This window comes from Pleurodeles waltl, chromosome 12 (genome assembly GCF_031143425.1).
Source record: "Pleurodeles waltl isolate 20211129_DDA chromosome 12, aPleWal1.hap1.20221129, whole genome shotgun sequence".
Taxonomy (NCBI): domain Eukaryota; kingdom Metazoa; phylum Chordata; class Amphibia; order Caudata; family Salamandridae; genus Pleurodeles; species Pleurodeles waltl.
In genome coordinates, this window is record NC_090451.1 from 118,628,530 (window position 1) to 118,646,524 (window position 17,995).

Consider the following 17,995-nt stretch of genomic DNA (forward strand, 5'->3'; position numbering starts at 1 on the left):
TCTGTTACTGTTTTAAAAATGCAATCAAATACATGACCCCAAATATACTATTCTGGTCAGGCAGGCCTTACTAACCAATTGCAGCGTCATGCTCTGCTGAGTAAACTGATCTCACGGCAGTGAGGAGTGCACAGGCCGTTTGGTGCCCGGCGCACGAAAGCGCGCCTTCTTGTGTTGTACGTCTCTTTGCGCAAATGCAAACTCAAATTTCCTGCACTGTGGTCGGCAGGAGAGACATGGGAAGGTGCAGTAGGGAAGGCTTGAGCAACAAACCGTTGGCTATGTTTTGTTGTTACTTTGTTGACATGAGCTAGAGTAATTTAAAGCAGAAGGAACGGCCAGACCTAAAAACAACTCTCTTACTTCCAACGCCGAATAACCACTATAATTAGAATATCTCAAAAGCAGCTGGCCTTGTAAACTTAATGAGCAAACAAGCCGATGCATTTTGGGTTTTGTTGTAAAAGAATAGAAATCCTATCCATCCTTTCCTTTTCTTCCGGCAACAACCAATGTTACAAAGATATCACAGCACACAGTGACATTGACTGAAAGAAGAGGCGCTGAGGCTGGCGTGCAGCACTCAACAGCTCTTGTTATTGCAATCCAGACAGGGGACGGAAGGAGAAAAGTATGAAGGAATTGCGATAGTGAGCCCGACTCTTCTGTGTATCTGCATGTGATGGAAAAAGGATAACACTGTCATTCATGGCCGGTCAGCTCAGTTGGTTAGCGCGTGGTGCAAATAACGCCAATGTCGCGGGTTTGATCCCCGTACGGGCCAAGTTAAGTTTTTTCTCTCAAGTAAACTCTTTTTTTCTCATTTAATCAAACGCTTGTAAATCCATACACTCTGTTGCTCCAGTACACGTTCACTTTCCATTAGTCCTTCTTTTGCCACTTCTGACCAAAGCTCAAGCCGGCAGCGCCAGTAGAACAACAGAAGTGCAAGAGATTGTCTCTCCAAGATGGAGACACTGGCTCAGACTATGTCACGTGAGAGGTGGAGGGAGACCAAGAGCTGATTATTAGATGCGTGGGGATAAGAGGAACATAACTCAGGTGAACAGATTCTGGATAGTCATGCTATAGCTAGGATCAGCAACGTTACAGGGGAAAGGATAGGAAAATAATTAGGTGACAGAAGTATAGAAGTGGCTACAAGGGGGCGTGTCTCTTAACAGGGCCGAAAGATACACTGAAGGCGAAGGTGAAGTGAAAGAAGAAAGAAAGATCAAAGGAAATCAACAGTGATTGAGAGAAAACTCACAAAGGCAAATTGAGCAAAAGACAGGACCTGGGGAGTTAGACTACTTCAATGCAAATTTACGCCGCAGATGAGCATGACAACTGACCCTTGTCCAGTGGTGCTGAAACAATTTTCAGTGTGGGGGTGCTGCCATCAAAGGGCTTCTGAAAATCCAGGAATCATACAAAGAACAAGTCCTGCAGAATGAGCCACGCACATTCAGAAAGAGTGGTGATGCGTTGGTTACTTATTGGTAATCTTCATTAGCCTTAGTCCATTGCGTCCTTGTGAGAGTCATTACAAAGTAAAATGATGTCACCCTCCAAGAGGAAGAAAGAACAGGAGGATTCTTAAATGCTAGCGCCATGCACCCAACCTGGGTGCCAAGCCCTTGCCAAAGGACTGATGGGAAGGTGGGCAGGATGTAATGTTTGTGACAAGGACAAGATGGACTTAGGGTAATGCAGAGTTCAAAACATTGGTACTCAAATGCAAAACAGAAAATTTATTAAGCGATAATGCTTGACAAATGTATGCATTGAGGCCCAAGTAACCACCCTAGGAATTTCCTAGATTGTTACTCACTGGAATTCAACCCAGGAGGTGGCCATTCCTCTCGTAGACCATCCGTGACCTGGAAGATTTTCTAAAAAGTCTTGCAAAGCCAGAAAAATTGACAACTTAATCCACCTACTCAGAGTCATAAAAGTCACCTTCTTGTCTTTTCCAGGCTGTCCAAAAGTCACAAACAAGGAGTCGGTTTTCCTGAACTGCAGAGGCCTGGTGACATAAATGAAAAGAGCTCTTTAAACATCGAGTGTATTCAACAAATGTTCTTCCGGAGAGGAAGGAGAGGGAATGAAAGAAGGAAGAATTATTTCCTAAGATCTATCAAAAATAGACTTAACCTTTGCAGCAAAGGTAGGGCTAGGCCTTAAAGTTACCCCATCTTCCAAAGTATCAAATGAAGAGAGGACAGCATTTTAAGGCTCCCTGCTCCCCAATTGTTCTCAGCAAGGTGATAGCATATAGGAAAATAACTTTATAGGAGACAATCTTTAATTGTACAGTATCTAGATCCTCAAAGAGATAAAATTGGAAAGCCTATAAAAGAGTAGGAAGATTCTGAGTTGGAGAAAAGGGATTTTTCATTGTTCTTGCCATTGACAAAAGATCATAACAGTCTAGACACCAAAGAGTGTAACATCGATGAAAGTTCAGAAAAGTCCCTAAAAGCCTTTATCGCAAACCAATGAGCTTTCAGAGTGGAAAGAGATTCAAGTGAAACCCATTCAGAAGAAAATGCAAAATAGCAGACAAACTACAGGTAGGTGCCAAAAGATCATGAGCAGAACATCACGTCTGAAAGGACTTCCAGTTCTTTGAGTAAGACTTCGAAGTAGAAGGCCTGCTGGAGTGCTGAATTAACTCCACTAAGGAAGAGGAAAGACCCTTTGCTAGCAGTCCAGACTTCTCAACCTCCAAAGCGATAGAGTGAGTTGGAGCAAGAAGGTCAGGGACGACGTTCTGAGAAGAGACACACTTGAGCAGTACCCAAGGAGGTAGAAGAGCCAGGGGTTCAGAAGAGGAAACCATGACATCTCTGACCAATCAGGGCCAACAAGAATCAAGTTCCCTCCCCCTGCTGAGACTTGAAGAGAACCATCTGGATCAATAAAAAGGGGGGGAATGTATAAAGGAGACTTCTCAGACACTTTATCACCAATACGTCCACTACCTAGGCTCCTTGTTCCGGAAACCTGGATCAGAATCGACAAAGATGAGCATTGTCCTTGTTTGAAAAGAGATCCAGAAAGGGTTTCACAAACTCTCGGCATATCTCTCAAAACAACGACCTGGATAACGTCAACTCCAGCAAATTGGGAAACCTCCAGCTGTCTGCCATCACATTGTCGGTGCCCTTGATGTGTACTGCCGACGTATGCAAAAGGTTGACCTCTGCCCAATAGCCCAATAGTTCTGCTATTGCATTGAGGGATTTTGAATGCATGCTTCACTGCTGGTTAATGTAAAAGACCGCTACCTTATTCTCTGTCTTTACTAGCACATTTTTCTGAGACAGATGATGATGGGAAAACTTCAAAGCCCTGAAGCTTACCATCAACTCCATCTACTTCCATGACCTCCGACTCTCTAGGAAAGACCACTTGAATCAACAGGATCAGTCCAACACAGTAGCTCTCCAGCCAGGTTTGCTGGCATCTGTTGGGAGGAATTCAGGAGGATCCAGGTGTATTAGTGTCCACTTAGACCAGTGGTCTTCAAACTCTTTAATGCCACATCCACCCAAAGGGAAAAAAAAACATTGGTGCCTCCCCTCTGAATTTTCCAGAATTCTCCTATCAAATTGACACTGTTTAAATATGTCTAGACCTATTTAAACATTGCAGTAAAGTTCTGTTACTGTTTTAAAAATGCAATCAAATACATGACCCCAAATATACTATTCTGGTCAGGCAGGCATTACTAACCAATTGCAGCGTCATGCTCTGCTGAGTAAACTGATCTCACGGCAGTGAGGAATGCACAGGCCGGGTGGTGCCCGGCGCACGAAAGCGCGCCTTCTTGTGTTGTACGTCTCTTTGCGCAAATGCAAACTCAGATTTCCTGCACTGTGGTCGGCAGGAGAGACATGGGAAGGTGCAGTAGGGAAGGCTTGAGCAACAAACCGTTGGCTATGTTTTGTTGTTACTTTGTTGACATGAGCTACAGTAATTTAAAGCAGAAGGAACGGCCAGACCTAAAAACAACTCTCTTACCTCCAACGCCGAATAACCACTATAATTAGAATATCTCAAAAGCAGCTGGCCTTGTAAACTTAATGAGCAAGCAAGCCGATGCATTTTGGGTTTTGTTGTAAAAGAATACAAATCCTATCCATCCTTTCCTTTTCTTCAGGCAACAACCAATGTTACAAAGATATCACAGCACACAGTGAGATTGACTGAAAGAAGACGCGCTGAGGCTGGCGTGCAGCACTCAACAGCTCTTGTTATTGCAATGCAGACAGGGGACGGAAGGAGAAAAGTATGAAGGAATTGCGATAGTGAGACCGACTCTTCTGTGTATCTGCATGTCATGGGAAAAGGATAACTCTGTGGTTCATGGCCGGTTAGCTCAGTTGGTTAGAGCGAGGTGCTAATACTGCCAAGGTCGCGGGTTCGATCCCCGCACGGGCTAAGTTAAGTTTTTTCTCTCAAATAGACTCTTTTTTTCTCATTTAATCAAACGCTTGTAAATCCATACACTCTGTTGCTCCAGTACACGTTCACTTTCCATTAGTCCTTCTTTTGCCACTTCTGACCAAAGCTCAAGCCGGCAGTGCCAGTAGAACAACAGAAGTGCAAGAGATTGTCTCTCCAAGATGGAGACACTGGCTCAGACTATGTCACGTGAGAGGTGGAGGGAGACCAAGAGCTGATTATTAGATGCGTGGGGATAAGAGGAACATAACTCAGGTGAACAGATTCTGGATAGTCATGCTACAGCTAGGATCAGCAACGTTACAGGGGAAAGGATAGGAAAATAATTAGGTGACAGAAGTGTAGAAGTGGCTACAAGGGGGCGTGTCTCTTAACAGGGCCGAAAGATACACTGAAGGCGAAGGTGAAGTGAAAGAAGAAAGAAAGATTAAAGGAAATCAACAGTGATTGAGAGAAAACTCACAAAGGCAAATTGAGCAAAAGACAGGACCTGGGGAGTTAGACTACTTCAATGCAAATTTACGCCGCTGATGAGCATGACAACTGACCCTTGTCCAGTGGTGCTGAAACAATTTTCAGTGTGGGGGTGCTGCCATCAAAGGGCTTCCGAAAATCCAGGAATCATACAAAGAACAAGTCCTGCAGAATGAGCCACGCACATTCAGAAAGAGTGGTGATGCGTTGGTTACTTATTGGTAATCTTCATTAGCCTTAGTCCATTGCGTCCTTGTGACAGTCATTACAAAGTAAAGTGATGTCACCCTCCAAGAGGAAGAAAGAACAGGAGGATTCTTAAATGGTAGCGCCATGCACCCAACCTGGGTGCCCAACCCTTGCCAAAGGACTGATGGGAAGGTGGGCAGGATGTAATGTTTGTGACAAGGACAAGATGGACTTAGGGTAATGCAGAGTTCAAAACATTGGTACTCAAATGCAAAACAGAAAATGTATTAAGCGATAATGCTTGACAAATGTATGCCCTGAGGCCCAAGTAACCACCCTAGGAATTTCCTAGATTGTTTCTCACTGGAATTCAACCCAGGAGGTGGCCATTCCTCTCGTAGACCATCCCTGACCTGGAAGATTTTCTAAAAAGCCTTGCAAAGCCAGAAAAATTGACAACTTAATCCACCTACTCAGAGTCATAAAAGTCACCTTCTTGTCTTTTCCAGGCTGTCCAAAAGTCACAAACAAGGAGTCGGTTTTCCTGAACTGCAGAGGCCTGGTGACATAAATGAAAAGAGCTCTTTAAACATCAAGTGTATTCAACAAATGTTCTTCCGGAGAGGAAGGAGAGGGAATGAAAGAAGGAAGAATTATTTCCTAAGATCTATCAAAAATAGACTTAACCTTTGCAGCAAAGGTAGGGCTAGGCCTTAAAGTTACCCCATCTTCTAAAGTATCAAATGAAGAGAGGACAGCATTTTAAGGCTCCCAGCTCCCCATTTGTTCTCAGCATGGTTATAGCAAATAGGAAAATAACTTTATAGGAGACAATCTTTAATTGTACAGTATCCAGATCCTCAAAGAGATAAAATTGGAAAGCCTATAAAAGAGTAGGAAGATTCTGAGTTGGAGAAAAGGGATTTTTCATTGTTCTTACCATTGACAAAACATCATAACAGTCTAGACACCAAAGAGTGTAACATCGATGAAAGTTCAGAAAAGTCCCTAAAAGCCTTTATCGCAAACCAATGAGCTTTCAGAGTGGAAAGAGATTCAAAGGAAACCCATTCAGAAGAAAATGCAAAATAGCAGACAAACTACAGGTAGGTGCCAAAAGATCATGAGCAGAACATCACGTCTGAAAGGACTTCCAGTTCTTTGAGTAAGACTTCGAAGTAGAAGGCCTGCTGGAGTGCTGAATTAACTCCACTAAGGAAGAGGAAAGACCCTTTGCTAGCAGTCCAGACTTCTCAACCTCCAAAGCGATAGAGTGAGTTGGAGCAAGAAGGTCAGGGACGACGTTCTGAGAAGAGACACACTTGAGCAGTACCCAAGGAGGTAGAAGAGCCAGGGGTTCAGAAGAGGAAACCATGACATCTCTGGCTAATCAGGGCCAACAAGAATCAAGTTCCCTCCCCCCTGCTGAGACTTGAAGAGAACCATCTGGATCAATAAAAAGGGGGGGAATGTATAAAGGAGACTTCTCAGCCACTTTATCACCAATACGTCCACTACCTAGGCTCCTTGTTCCGGAAACCTGGATCAGAATCGACAAAGATGAGCATTGTCCTTGTTTGAAAAGAGATCCAGAAAGGGTTTCACAAACTCTCGGCATATCTCTCAAAACAACAACCTGGATAACGTCAACTCCAGCAAATTTGGAAACCTCCAGCTGTCTGCCATCACATTGTCGGTGCCCTTGATGTGTACTGCCGACGTATGCAACAGGTTGATCTCTGCCCAATAGCCCAATTGTTCTGCTATTGCATTGAGGGATTTTGAATGCATGCTTCACTGCTGGTTAATGTAAAAGACCGCTACCTTATTCTCTGTCTTTACTAGCACATTTTTCTGAGACAGATGATGATGGGAAAACTTCAAAGCCCTGAAGCTTACCATCAACTCCATCTACTTCCATGACCTCTGACTCTCTAGGAAAGACCACTTGAATCAACAGGATCAGTCCAACACAGTAGCTCTCCAGCCAGGTTTGCTGGCATCTGTTGGGAGGAATTCAGGAGGATCCAGGTGTATTAGTGTCCACTTAGACCAGTGGTCTTCAAACTCTTTAATGCCACATCCACCCAAAGGGAAAAAAAAACATTGGTGCCTCCCCTCTGAATTTTCCAGAATTCTTCTATCAAATTGACACTGTTTAAATATGTCTAGACCTATTTAAACATTGCAGTTAAGTTCTGTTACTGTTTTAAAAATGCAATCAAATACATGACCCCAAATATACTATTCTGGTCAGGCAAGCCTTACTAACCAATTGCAGCATCATGCTCTGCTGAGTAAACTGATCTCACGGCAGTGAGGAATGCACAGGCCGGGTGGTGCCCGGCGCACGAAAGCGCTCCTTCTTGTGTTGTACGTCTCTTTGCGCAAATGCAAACTCAAATTTCCTGCACTGTGGTCGGTAGGAGAGACATGAGAAGGTGCAGTAGGGAAGGCTTGAGCAAAAAACCGTTGGCTATGTTTTGTTGTTACTTTGTTGACATGAGCTAAAGTAATTTAAAGCAGAAGGAACGGCCAGACCTAAAAACAACTCTCTTACCTCCAACGCCGAATAACCACTATAATTAGAATATCTCAAAAGCAGCTGGCCTTGTAAACTTAATGAGCAAGCAAGCCGATGCATTTTGGGTTTTGTTGTAAAAGAATAGAAATCCTATCCATCCTTTCCTTTTCTTCCGGCAACAACCAATGTTACAAAGATATCACAGCACACAGTGACATTGACTGAAAGAAGAGGCGCTGAGGCTGGCGTGCAGCACTCAACAGCTCTTGTTATTGCAATCCAGGCAGGGGACGGAAGGAGAAAAGTATTAAGGAATTGCGATAGTGAGACCGACTCTCCTGTGTATCTGCATATCATGGAAAAAGGATAACTCTGACATTCATGGCCGGTTAGCTCAGTTGGTTAGAGCGTGGTGCTAATAACGCCAAGGTTGCGGGTTTGATCCTCGTACAGGCCAAGTTAAGTTTTTTCTCTCAAGTAAACTCTTTTTTTCTCATTTAATCAAACGCTTGTAAATCCATACACTCTGTTGCTCCAGTACACGTTCACTTTCCATTAGTCCTTCTTTTGCCACTTCTGACCAAAGCTCAAGCCGGCAGCGCCAGTAGAACAACAGAAGTGCAAGAGATTGTCTCTCCAAGATGGAGACACTGGCTCAGACTTTGTCACGTGAGAGGTGGAGGGAGACCAAGAGCTGATTATTAGATGCGTGGGGATAAGAGGAACATAACTCAGGTGAACAGATTCTGGATAGTCATGCTATAGCTAGGATCAGCAACGTTACAGGGGAAAGGATAGGAAAATAATTAGGTGACAGAAGTATAGAAGTGGCTACAATGGGGCGTGTCTCTTAACAGGGCCGAAAGATACACTGAAGGCGAAGTTGAAGTGAAAGAAGAAAGAAAGATCAAAGGAAATCAACAGTGATTGAGAGAAAACTCACAAAGGCAAATTGAGCAAAAGACAGGACCTGGGGAGTTAGACTACTTCAATGCAAATTTACGCCGCAGATGAGCATGACAACTGACCCTTGTCCAGTGGTGCTGAAACAATTTTCAGTGTGGGGGTGCTGCCATCAAAGGGCTTCTGAAAATCCAGGAATCATACAAAGAACAAGTCCTGCAGAATGAGCCACGCACATTCAAAAAGAGTGGTGATGCGTTGGTTACTTATTGGTAATCTTCATTAGCCTTAGTCCATTGCGTCCTTGTGACAGTCATTACAAAGTAAAGTGATGTCACCCTCCAAGAGGAAGAAAGAACAGGAGGATTCTTAAATGGTAGCGCCATGCACCCAACCTGGGTGCCAAGCCCTTGCCAAAGGACTGATGGGAAGGCGGGCAGGATGTAATGTTTGTGACAAGGACAAGATGGACTTAGGGTAATGCAGAGTTCAAAACATTGGTACTCAAATGCAAAACAGAAAATGTATTAAGCGATAATGCTTCACAAATGTATGCATTGAGGCCCAAGTAACCACCCTAGGAATTTCCTAGATTGTTACTCACTGGAATTCAACCCAGGAGGTGGCCATTCCTCTCGTAGACCATCCCTGACCTGGAAGATTTTCTAAAAAGCCTTGCAAAGCCAGAATAATTGACAACTTAATCCACCTACTCAGAGTCATAAAAGTCACCTTCTTGTCTTTTCCAGGCTGTCCAAAAGTCACAAACAAGGAGTCGGTTTTCCTGAACTGCAGAGGCCTGGTGACATAAATGAAAAGAGCTCTTTAAACATCAAGTGTATTCAACAAATGTTCTTCCGGAGAGGAAGGAGAGGGAATGAAAGAAGGAAGAATTATTTCCTAAGATCTATCAAAAATAGACTTAACCTTTGCAGCAAAGGTAGGGCTAGGCCTTAAAGTTACCCCATCTTCCAAAGTATCAAATGAAGAGAGGACAGCATTTTAAGGCTCCCAGCTTCCCAATTGTTCTCAGCAAGGTGATAGCAAATAGGAAAATAACTTTGTAGTAGACAATCTTTAATTGTACAGTATCCAGATCCTCAAAGAGATAAAATTGCAAAGCCTATAAAAGAGTAGGAAGATTCTGAGATGGAGAAAAGGGATTTTTCATTGTTCTTACCATTGACAAAAGATCATAACAGTCTAGACACCAAAAGTGTAACATCGATGAAAGTTCAGAAAAGTCCCTAAAAGCCTTTATAGCAAACCAATGAGCTTTCAGAGTGGAAAGAGATTCAAGTGAAACCCATTCAGAAGAAAATGCAAAATAGCAGACAAACAACAGGTAGGTGCCAAAAGATCATGAGCAGAACATCACGTCTGAAAGGACTTCCAGTTCTTTGAGTAAGACTTTGAAGTAGAAGGCCTGCTGGAGTGCTGAAGTAACTCCACTAAGGAAGAGGAAAGACCCTTTGCTAGCAGTCCAGACTTCTCAACCTCCAAAGCGATAGAGTGAGTTGGAGCAAGAAGGTCAGGGACGACGTTCTGAGAAGAGACACACTTGAGCAGTACCCAAGGAGGTAGAAGAGCCAGGGGCTCAGAAGAGGTAACCATGACATCTCTGGCCAATCAGGGTCAACAAGAATCAAGTTCCCTCCCCCTGCTGAGACTTGAAGAGAACCATCTGGATCAATAAAAAGGGGGGGGAATGTATAAAGGAGACTTCTCAGCCACTTTATCACCAATACGTCCACCACCTAGGCTCCTTGTTCCGGAAACCTGGATCAGAATCGACAAAGATGAGCATTGTCCTTGTTTGAAAAGAGATCCAGAAAGGGTTTCACAAACTCTCTGCATATCTCTCAAAACAACGACCTGGATAACGTCAACTCCAGCAAATTTGGAAACCTCCAGCTGTCTGCCATCACATTGTCGGTGCCCTTGATGTGTACTGCCGACGTATGCAACAGGTTGATCTCTGCCCAATAGCCCAATTGTTCTGCTATTGCATTGAGGGATTTTGAATGCATGCTTCACTGCTGGTTAATGTAAAATACCACTACCTTATTCTCTGTCTTTACTAGCACATTTTTCTGAGACAGATGATGATGGGAAAACTTCAAAGCCCTGAAACTTACCATCAACTCCATCTACTTCCATGACCTCCGACTCTCTAGGAAAGACCACTTGAATCGACAGGATCAGTCCAACACAGTAGCTCTCCAGCCAGGTTTGCTGGCATCTGTTGGGAGGAATTCAGGAGGATCCAGGTGTATTAGTGTCCACTTAGACCAGTGGTCTTCAAACTCTTTAATGCCACATCCACCCAAAGGGAAAAAAAAACATTGGTGCCTCCCCTCTGAATTTTCCAGAATTGTTCTATCAAATTGACACTGTTTAAATATGTCTAGACCTATTTAAACATTGCAGTTAAGTTCTGTTACTGTTTTAAAAATGCAATCAAATACATGACCCCAAATATACTATTCTGGTCAGGCAGGCCTTACTAACTAATTGCAGCGTCATGCTCTGCTGAGTAAACTGATCTCACGGCAGTGAGGAATGCACAGGCCGAGTGGTGCCCGGCGCACGAAAGCGCTCCTTCTTGTGTTGTACGTCTCTTTGCGCAAATGCAAACTCAAATTTCCTGCACTGTGGTCGGTAGGAGAGACATGGGAATGTGCAGTAGGGAAGGCTTGAGCAACAAACCGTTGGTTATGTTTTGTTGTTACTTTGTTGACATGAGCTAAAGTAATTTAAAGCAGAAGGAACGGCCAGACCTAAAAACAACTCTCTTACCTCCAATGCCGAATAACCACTATAATTAGAATATCTCAAAAGCAGCTGGCTTTGTAAACTTAATGAGCAAGCAAGCCGATGCATTTTGGGTTTTGTTGTAAAAGAATACAAATTCTATCCATCCTTTCCTTTTCTTCCGGCAACAACCAATGTTACAAAGATATCACAGCACACAGTGACATTGACTGAAAGAGGAGGCGCTGAGGCTGGCGTGCAGCACTCAACAGCTCTTGTTATTGCAATCCAGACTGGGGACGGAAGGAGAAAAGTATGAAGGAATTGCGATAGTGGGACTGACTCTTCTGTGTATCTGCATGTCATGGAAAAAGGATAACTCTGTCATTCATGGCCGGTTAGCTCAGTTGGTTAGAGCATGGTGCTAATAACACCAAGGTCGCGGGTTCGATCCCCGTACGGGCCAAGTTAATTTTTTTCTCTCAAGTAAACTCTTTTTTTCTCATTTAATCAAACGCTTGTAAATCCATACACTCTGTTGCTCCAGTACACGTTCACTTTCCACTTCTGACCAAAGCTCAAGCCGGCAGCGTCAGTAGAACAACAGAAGTGCAAGAGATTGTCTCTCCAAGATGGAGACACTGGCTCACACTATGTCACGTGAGAGGTGGAGGGAGACCAAGAGCTGATTATTAGATGCGTGGGGATAAGAGGAACATAACTCAGGTGAACAGATTCTGGATAGTCATGCTATAGCTAGGATCAGCAACGTTACAGGGGAAAGGATAGGAAAATAATTAGGTGACAGAAGTATAGAAGTGGCTACAAGGGGGCGTGTCTCTTAACAGGGCCGAAAGATACACTGAAGGCGAAGGTGAAGTGAAAGAAGAAAGAAAGATCAAAGGAAATCAACAATGATTGAGAGAAAACTCACAAAGGCAAATTGAGCAAAAGACATGACCTGGGGAGTTAGACTACTTCAATGCAAATTTACGCCGCAGATGAGAATGACAACTGACCCTTGTCCAGTGGTGCTGAAACAATTTTCAGTGTGGGGGTGCTGCCATCAAAGGGCTTCTGAAAATATAGGAATCATACAAAGAACAAGTCCTGCAGAATGAGCCACGCACATTCAGAAAGAGTGGTGATGCGTTGGTTACTTATTGGTAATCTTCATTAGCCTTAGTCCATTGCGTCCTTGTGACAGTCATTACAAAGTAAAGTGATGTCACCCTCCAAGAGGAAGAAAGAACAGGAGGATTCTTAAATGCTAGTGCCATGCACCCAACCTGGGTGCCAAGCCCTTGCCAAAGGACTGATGGGAAGGTGGGCAGGATGTAATGTTTGTGACAAGGACAAGATGGACTTAGGGTAATGCAGAGTTCAAAACATTGGTACTCAAATGCAAAACAGAAAATGTATTAAGCGATAATGCTTCACAAATGTATGCATTGAGGCCCAAGTAACCACCCTAGGAATTTCCTAGATTGTTACTCACTGGAATTCAACCCAGGAGGTGGCCATTTCTCTCGTAGACCATCCCTGACCTGGAAGATTTTCCAAAAAGCCTTGCAAAGCCAGAAAAATTGACAACTTAATCCACCTACTCAGAGTCATAAAAGTCACCTTCTTGTCTTTTCGAGGCTGTCCAAAAGTCACAAACAAGGAGTCGGTTTTCCTGAACTGCAGAGGCCTGGTGACATAAATGAAAAGAGCTCTTTAAACATCAAGTGTATTCAACAAATGTTCTTCCGGAGAGGAAGGAGAGGGAATGAAAGAAGGAAGAATTATTTCCTAAGATCTATCAAAAATAGACTTAACCTTTGCAGCAAAGGTAGGGCTAGGCCTTAAAGTTACCCCATCTTCCAAAGTATCAAATGAAGAGAGGACAGCATTTTAAGGCTCCCAGCTCCCCAATTGTTCTCAGCAAGGTGATAGCAAATAGGAAAATAACTTTGTAGGAGACAATCTTTAATTGTACAGTATCCAGATCCTCAAAGAGATAAAATTGCAAAGCCTATAAAAGAGTAGGAAGATTCTGAGTTGGAGAAAAGGGATTTTTCATTGTTCTTACCATTGACAAAAGATCATAACAGTCTAGCCACCAAAGAGTGTAACATCGATGAAAGTTCAGAAAAGTCCCTAAAAGCCTTTATCGCAAACCAATGAGCTTTCAGAGTGGAAAGAGATTCAAGTGAAACCCATTCAGAAGAAAATGCAAAATAGCAGACAAACTATAGGTAGGTGCCAAAAGATCATGAGCAGAACATCACGTCTGAAAGGACTTCCAGTTCTTTGAGTAAGACTTCGAAGTAGAAGGCCTGCTGGAGTGCTGAATTAACTCCACTAAGGAAGAGGAAAGACCCTTTGCTAGCAGTCCAGACTTCTCAACCTCCAAAGCAATAGAGTGAGTTGGAGCAAGAAGGTCAGGGACGAAGTTCTGAAAAGAGACACACTTGAGCAGTACCCAAGGAGGTAGAAGAGCCAGGGGTTCAGAAGAGGAAACCATGACATCTCTGGCCAATCCGGGTCAACAAGAATCAAGTTCCCTCCCCCTGCTGAGACTTGAAGAGAACCATCTGGATCAATAAAAAGGGGGGGGAATGTATAAAGGAGACTATTCAGCCACTTTATCACCAATACGTCCACCACCTAGGCTCCTTGTTCCGGAAACCTGGATCAGAATCGACAAAGATGAGCATTGTCCTTGTTTGAAAAGAGATCCAGAAAGGGTTTCACAAACTCTTGGCATATCTCTCAAAACAACGACCTGGATAACGTCAACTCCAGCAAATTTGGAAACCTCCAGCTGTCTCCCATCACATTGTCGGTGCCCTTGATGTGTACTGCCGACGTATGCAACAGGTTGATCTCTGCCCAATAGCCCAATTGTTCTGCTATTGCATTGAGGGATTTTGAATGCATGCTTCACTGCTGGTTAATGTAAAAGACCGCTACCTTATTCTCTGTCTTTACTAGCAAATTTTTCTGAGACAGATGATGATGGGAAAACTTCAAAGCCCTGAAGCTTACCATCAACTCCATCTACTTCCATGACCTCCGACTCTCTAGGAAAGACCACTTGAATCGACAGGATCAGTCCAACACAGTAGCTCTCCAGCCAGGTTTGCTGGCATCTGTTGCGAGGAATTCAGGAGGATCCAGGTGTATTAGTGTCCACTTAGACCAGTGGTCTTCAAACTCTTTAATGCCACATCCACCCAAAGGGAAAAAAAACATTGGTGCCTCCCCTCTGCATTTTCCAGAATTCTTCTATCAAATAGACACTGTTTAAATATGTCTAGACCTCTTTAAACATTGCAGTTAAGTTCTGTTACTGTTTTAAAAATGCAATCAAATACATGACCCCAAATATACTATTCTGGTCAGGCAGGCCTTACTAACCAATTGCAGCGTCATGCTCTGCTGAGTAAACTGATCTCACGGCAGTGAGGAATGCGCAGGCCGGGTGGTGCCCGGCGCACGAAAGCGCTCCTTCTTGTGTTGTACGTCTCTTTGCGCAAATGCAAACTCAAATTTCCTGCACTGTGGTCGGTAGGAGAGACATGGGAAGGTGCAGTAGGGAAGGCTTGAGCAACAAACCGTTGGCTATGTTTTGTTGTTACTTTGTTGACATGAGCTAAAGTAATTTAAAGCAGAAGGAACGGCCAGACCTAAAAACAACTCTCTTACCTCCAACGCCGAATAACCACTATAATTAGAATATCTCAAAAGCAGCTGGCCTTGTAAACTTAATGAGCAAGCAAGCCGATGCATTTTGGGTTTTTTTGTAAAAGAATACAAATTCTATCCATCCTTTCATTTTCTTCCGGCAACAACCAATGTTACAAAGATATCACAGCACACAGTGACATTGACTGAAAGAAGAGGCGCTGAGGCTGGCGTGCAGCACTCAACAGCTCTTGTTATTGCAATCCAGACTGGGGACGGAAGGAGAAAAGTATGAAGGAATTGCGATAGTGAGACCGACTCTTCTGTGTATCTGCATGTCATGGAAAAAGGATAACTCTGTCATTCATGGCTGGTTAGCTCAGTTGGTTAGAGCGTGGTGCTAATAACGCCAAGGTTGCGGGTTCGATCCCCGTATGGGCCAAGTTAAGTTTTTTCTCTCAAGTAAACTCTTTTTTTCTCATTTAATCAAACGCTTGTAAATCCATACACTCTGTTGCTCCAGTACACGTTCACTTTCCATTAGTCCTTCTTTTGCCACTTCTGACCAAAGCTCAAGCCGGCAGCGCCAGTAGAACAACAGAAGTGCAAGAGATTGTCTCTCCAAGATGGAGACACTGGCTCAGACTATGTCACGTGAGAGGTGGAGGGAGACCAAGAGCTGATTATTAGATGCGTGGGGATAAGAGGAACATAACTCAGGTGAACAGATTCTGGATATTCATGCTATAGCTAGGATCAGCAACGTTACAGGGGAAAGGATAGGAAAATAATTAGGTGACAGAAGTATAGAAGTGGCTACAAGGGGGCGTGTCTCTTAACAGGGCCGAAAGATACACTGAAGGCGAAGGTGAAGTGAAAGAAGAAAGAAAGATCAAAGGAAATCAACAGTGATTGAGAGAAATCTCACAAAGGCAAATTGAGCAAAAGACAGGACCTGGGGAGTTAGACTACTTCAATGCAAATTTACGCCGCAGATGAGCATGACAACTTACCCTTGTCCAGTGGTGCTGAAACAATTTTCAGTGTGGGGGTGCTGCCATCAAAGGGCTTCTGAAAATCCAGGAATCATACAAAGAACAAGTCCTGCAGAATGAGCCACGCACATTTAAAAAGAGTGGTGATGCGTTGGTTACTTATTGGTAATCTTCATTAGCCTTAGTCCATTGCATCCTTGTGACAGTCATTACAAAGTAAAGTGATGTCACCCTCCAAGAGGAAGAAAGAACAGGAGGATTCTTAAATGCTAGCGCCATGCACCCAACCTGGGTGCCAAGCCCTTGCCAAAGGACTGATGGGAAGGTGGGCAGGATGTAATGTTTGTGACAAGGACAAGATGGACTTAGGGTAAAGCAGAGTTCAAAACATTGGTACTCAAATGCAAAACAGAAAATGTATTAAGCGATAATGCTTCACAAATGTATGCATTGAGGCCCAAGTAACCAACCTAGGAATTTCCTAGATTGTTACTCACTGGAATTCAACCCAGGAGGTGGCCATTCCTCTCGTAGACCATCCCTGACCTGGAAGATTTTCTAAAAAGCCTTGCAAAGCCAGAAAAATTGACAACTTAATCCACCTACTCAGAGTCATAAAAGTCACCTTCTTGTCTTTTCCAGGCTGTCCAAAAGTCACAAACAAGGAGTCGGTTTTCCTGAACTGGAGTGTCCTGGTGACATAAATGAAAAGAGCTCTTTAAACATCAAGTGTATTCAACAAATGTTCTTCCGGAGAGGAAGGAGAGGGAATGAAAGAAGGAAGAATTATTTCCTAAGATCTATCAAAAATAGACTTAACCTTTGCAGCAAAGGTAGGGCTAGGCCTTAAAGTTACCCCATCTTCCAAAGTATCAAATGAAGAGAGGACAGCATTTTAAGGCTCCCAACTCCCCAATTGTTCTCAGCAAGGTGATAGCAAATAGGAAAATAACTTTATAGGAGACAATCTTTAATTCTACAGTATCCAGATCCTCAAAGAGATAATATTGCAAAGCCTATAAAAGAGTAGGAAGATTCTGAGTTGGAGAAAAGGGATTTTTCATTGTTCTTACCATTGACAAAAGATCATAACAGTCAAGACACCAAAGAGTGTAACATCGATGAAAGTTCAGAAAAGTCCCTAAAAGCCTTTATCTCAAACCAATGAGCTTTCAGAGTGGAAAGAGATTCAAGTGAAACCCATTCAGAAGAAAATGCAAAATAGCAGACAAACAACAGGTAGGTGCCAAAAGATCATGAGCAGAACATCACGTCTGAAAGGACTTCCAGTTCTTTGAGTAAGACTTCGAAGTAGAAGGCCTGCTGGAGTGCTGAAGTAACTCCACTAAGGAAGAGGAAAGACCCTTTGCTAGCAGTCCAGACTTCTCAACCTCCAAAGCGATAGAGTGAGTTGGAGCAAGAAGGTCAGGGACGACGTTCTGAGAAGAGACACACTTGAGCAGTACCCAAGGAGGTAGAAGAGCCAGGGGTTCAGAAGAGGAAACCATGACATCTCTGGCCAATCAGGGTCAACAAGAATCAAGTTCCCTCCCCCTGCTGAGACTTGAAGAGAACCATCTGGATCAATAAAAAGGGGGGGGAATGTATAAAGGAGACTTCTCAGCCACTTTATCACCAATACGTCCACCACCTAGGCTCCTTGTTCCGGAAACCTGGATCAGAATCGACAAAGATGAGCATTGTCCTTGTTTGAAAAGAGATCCAGAAAGGGTTTCACAAACTCTCGGCATATCTCTCAAAACAACGACCTGGATAACGTCAACTCCAGCAAATTTGGAAACCTCCAGCTGTCTGCCATCACATTGTCGGTGCCCTTGATGTGTACTGCCGACGTATGCAACAGGTTGATCTCTGCCCAATAGCCCAATTGTTCTGCTATTGCATTGAGGGATTTTGAATGCATGCTTCACTGCTGGTTAATGTAAAAGACCGCTACCTTATTCTCTGTCTTTACTAGCAAATTTTTCTGAGACAGATGATGAAGGGAAAA

At 43.5% G+C, this 17,995-nt stretch overlaps 2 non-coding genes across 2 annotated transcripts; both read left to right on the forward strand.

Annotated features, from left to right (window-relative positions):
- Positions 1-11,709: 11,709 nt before the first annotated feature.
- Positions 11,710-11,783, forward strand: TRNAI-AAU (transfer RNA isoleucine (anticodon AAU)). Its single transcript has one exon. It is a non-coding gene; the product is annotated as a tRNA-Ile (tRNA).
- A 3,574-nt stretch (positions 11,784-15,357) lies between these two features.
- On the forward strand, positions 15,358-15,431 carry TRNAI-AAU (transfer RNA isoleucine (anticodon AAU)). Its single transcript has one exon. It is a non-coding gene; the product is annotated as a tRNA-Ile (tRNA).
- Positions 15,432-17,995: the final 2,564 nt, after the last annotated feature.